Below are 4,681 nucleotides of genomic sequence, written 5' to 3' on the forward strand. Positions count from 1 at the left end.
TCCGACATCCTGGGAATCGGGCAGGCAGAGGTGACGTGGAGCTTCCCGTGTGGGCCACCCCGTAGCACGGCTGCAGCAAGTGGCCGTCCTCAGCCTCCAGCCGAACCATCGCACCCTCCGACGAGCTCAGCCACGCTCCCCGCGTGCGTGCTGCACCCTCTGCCATGCTACAGGTGCTGCCTATTCACGCGGGCAGCGCCTACGCCTCTCTTCTTACACGTTACAGGACAGCTGGCAGACCACACGCTCGGGGACTTGGCCGTCCCCTTCAGCTGGCACCCGAGATCCCGGCTGCACCCGCACAGCTCCTAAACCCCACGCTCAAAAGGGGCTGAGCAGCTGGTAGCTGAAGCTTCCCAGCAGCCACGAGACCGTGAGCCTTTTGGAAAACGCCGCCCTCAAAGCACGCAGGAGAGTTGACGTTTGTGCTACAGCGGCAGGGACAGCCTCTCCCTTTACACTGCCTCAGGGAAGGGTCTCGGGGGCATTTTGAGACCCCTTCAATCAGCCACTTTCTACCGGGCGAAGTTGACGTTACATGTGCAGACTAGGCACTCCTGCTCCCGTACACGGGCCAGAAGCCTTGTCAGACATGTTCTCTGCCCGGAGAGGCCCTCGTTTCCACAGGAGCTTAACAGAAGGAAAAGCAACGCCTGCGACAGCAGCGATGGATCTGCAGGGTCCAGCTGCAGCTTTATCTAATGAGCACTTGTGGTTTTGTACCGTGCAGCGTGACTGCAGAATTTGGGGTCGAGAAGACGGCATCAGGGTTGAACGCTCCTGGAAGAAGCAGCGTTCGGTTTGTGAGAACGTCTGTCATCACACGTGGCTCCAGGCACTTCGTGCGCACGGCACCGATGGCCGGCTCCCCGGCGTGACGAGAGGAGGAGGCGCTCCCGTGGGACAGGCTGCGAGCTATGGGTGCTGTGTACGCGGTGCGCCGGGAGCCACGTGTGATGTTCCACCTCAAATACTATCCGGTGAAAGGTGGGGACGATAGCGAGCAGGGCTGAAGTGCTGGACTGAGGAAGACCAACTTCAGGGGATTAGTTAGGGAGGGACTGACGGGCAAAAGCATCGGAGAGATGGGAGTCCAGGAAGGGTGGGTGTTTCTCAAGGGACCAGCCCAGCACACATGAAGGGGGGCAAAATAGCAAAGAAACTCTCTTGGTGGAGCAGGGAGACCAGGAGAGCCTGGAGGGGGAAAGAGAGGCCTACAGGCTGTGGAGGCAGGGGGAGCCACCGAGGAGGAGTTCACCTGCTCGGCTCGAGCTTGCAGGGAAGCAGCGAGGAGAGCCAAAGCGGAGATGGAGCTGAGGCTGGCAGCAAAAGTTAAGGGTAACAAAAAGCAATTCTTTAAATACATAGGAAGCAAAAAGCGCAGGGTAACATAGGCCCCTTCAAGATGGACTAGGGTAACTAACTGGTAATGGAGAGGATGGCCAGAGTAGAGCTCCTCCATGATTTCTTTGCATCTGTGTGCCCGGACACAGGTACAAGCATGCATCCCAATGGGACGTCAGGTAAGCGCGAGATAGATGCCAACCCACCAACTGTTCGTGCAGACCTAGTAAAGGGGCACTTGGAGGGGCTGGGTGTACTGAGGTCAACAGGCCCTGATGGTCTCCATCCCCAGGTACTGAGGGAATTAGCTGGAGTCATAGCGGAGCTGCTGGCACAACTCTTTGAGCACTTGTGGCGCTTTGGTCAGGTCCCGGAGGACTGGAAAAGGGCCAACGTGGTCCCAATTTTCAAGGGCAGAAAGGAGGGACCGGGTAACTATAGGCTACTTAGTCTCACCTGTATCCTTGGCAAGATCTTTGAGAAAATTAAGGGTTACATTTGTGGGGGAGCAGTGGGTAAAATAACGCTAAGGGGCAACCAGCATGGGTTCACAGCAGGCAGATCCTGCCTGACTAGCCTGCTTTCATCTTACGACCGGGTCACAAAATGCTCGGATGAAGGAATAGAGGTAGATGTTATTTACTTAGATTTTACAAAAGCCTTTGACAAAGTGTCGCACCCAGTTCTGATAAATACACTAAAGAGCTGCAATGTAGATTGGGCGGGCGGAAACTTGGCTTATGGGATGTGCCGGGAGAGCGGTGGCGGACGGGTCGGTCTCTACCTGGAGAAAGGTGGGCAGCGGAGCCCCCGAGGCGCTGTCCTGGGACCGGTGCTGCTCAATATCTTCATTAGTGACTTGGACAAGGACATGGAAAGCAGCCTGGCCAGGTTTGCAGATGACACCAAAGTATGGGGGCGGTACACAAGCCAGAGCGGATTTGGACAGGCCGGGGAGATGGGCCGAACAGAATAGGAGGCAGTTTAACAAGGATAAGTGCCGTGTGTTGCACTGAGGGAGGACGAATCATCCACTCTCCTGCAGCCTGGGGGGGACCGGCCCAAGCAGCACAACTGCGGACAGGGATCTTGGAGTCGTAGTCGACTCCAAAAAGACCACGAGTCACCGGTGTGATGGAGCAATAAGTAAAGCACCCGCACCCTTTCTTGCATTAGTAGGTGCATCTCAACCAGGCCCAGGGAGGCGATACTCCCCCTCCATGCGGCACTGGTCAGGCTGCAGCTGGAGGACTGCGTCCAGCTCTGGGCCTGCACTTCAGGGGGGATGTGGACAGCATGGAGAGGGGCCTGAGGAGGGCTACACGTATGGTTAAAGGCCTACAGAAAAAAGCCCTATGAGGACCGACTGAGGGACCTGAACCTCTTCAGGCTGCAGAAGAGGAGACTGAGAGGTGATCTTGTGGGCACCTACAAACGCATCGGGGGGACAGCAGGAAATAGGGGATACGCTGTTCACCAGGGCGCCCATCGGGGTAACGGTAGCCACAAGCTGAAGGTGAGCAGATTCAGACCGCCCATCAGGAAAGATTTGTTACAGCGAGGGCTGCCAAAATCTGGAACAGGCTTCAAGGCAGGCAGTGCTGTCCCCTTCCTCGGAGGTGTTGAAGAGGAGATTGGCCGGGGTCACCACCCTGCCCAGGGCGGGGGTCGGACTTGATGATGTAGTGGGTCCCTTCCAACCCTAAAATCCGTGAAAGCCGTGACTGTATCAAGGTCAAGGCCAATGTAGGGGCAGAGGCATGACAGAAGCAGGTAAGAAGCACGGTCGACCGGGTGCTCTTGGCCCCCCAAGGGTCAGCGAGTATAACTGGAAGGGAAAACATTGCCTGAGAGCATCTTTATACACGCAGTGAGCAGACAAGCTGAGGTCTCCGCTGACAGGCAGCGCGGGCATCTCTGGCATATCAGACGATACTGCCAGCGACTCTGAACCCGCCGGGTGCAGTGCAAGAGCAGGGCAGCTTTGCCAGAGCAGCACGCAATAAGCTTTCCTTGCAGTTTGCCCCGGAGCACCTGAGAGTGGTCCGTGCGAGAGGGGAGCTGCCGGACTGGGTGGCCACAGGTTACCCTGCTCCTGTGCGCTTGGCAGCAGGGGAAATACCCACCAGACAGGGCTGCAGGGAGCCGTCTGCCTGGGGCACAGGACGTGGGCTGCACCAGAGCTGTCCTCTCTCTCGGCGCTGGAGCATGTGTCTGCGGTAGGGGCAGACTACCTCCTGGAGCTGCTCTGTCCCCAGAGGCTCAGCCCGTGACCGGCCAGGCGTTTTGCTTGGCTCAGGCTCAGCGGTGCAGCATGGAAACCTGGCCTGGCGAGCGAAGGTTGGCGGACCTCCTCCGGCGGGCTTTGAACTAGGGTCGTCAGGGGAAGGGGAAGATGAGGGCGGAGGAAACATCAGACTGCCAGACCAAACAGCACCCACAACTACAGCCCAGCCCAGCCCAACGAGCGAAGCGAATAAACAGGTAAGAGAGAGGGGCCGGGGTAACGCTGGGACTAGGGGGTCAGCACACACACCCACGGGAGGCCTCAAATGCCTCTACACAAATGCTCGTAGTATGGGCAACAAGCAGGAGGAGCTCACCCTCCTGCTGGCTGACACCAGCCCGGACATAGTGGGGCTCACTGACACGCGGTGGGACAAAACGCACGATTGGGCGGTGAATGTCCAGGGCTATGGGCTGTACAGGAGGGACAGGAGGGGGCATTCTATATCAAGGAGGAATACACAACCTCGTTAATTAGCCAGGAGCCGGGGGAGGGGCACTCTGAAGTGCTTTGGGTTAGAGCACAAGGCAGTCGAGGGGAGAGAGACTTAACGGTGGGGGTCTGCTACAGACCTCCCAACCAGGGGGAAGAGCTCGACCAGGAATTCTTGGGTCAGCTCACAGAGGTGGCGAAGGCTAGGGATGTGGTAGTCATGGGGGACCTGAACTTCCCGGGCATCTGCTGGGAAGAGCAGTCAGCCAGGTCTGACCGCTCACGTCAGTTCTTGGCCAGAGCGCAGGACCTCCATCTAACCCAGGGGGTGCACAGCCCCACCGGGGGGGACGCCTTGTTGGACCTGGTGCTGGCCACGGGTGAAAAAAGGGGTAAAAAGCACCTGTTCAAATTTGCTGATGACACTAAGATGTGGGGGGACGTGGGAACACTGGAAGGATGCAACAGGCTACAATCAGACCTAGACAGGTCACAGGGGTGGGCAGACAAGAACAGGATGGGATTCAACACAGACAAGTGCAAGGTGCTGCACCTCGGGAGGAACAACCGGCACCATACCTACAGGCTGGGGAACTCCCCTCTTGTCAGCACGGAGGC

Source organism: Crocodylus porosus, unplaced genomic scaffold (assembly GCF_001723895.1).
Source record: "Crocodylus porosus isolate Cpor-Errol unplaced genomic scaffold, CroPor_comp1, whole genome shotgun sequence".
Taxonomy (NCBI): Eukaryota; Metazoa; Chordata; order Crocodylia; family Crocodylidae; genus Crocodylus; species Crocodylus porosus.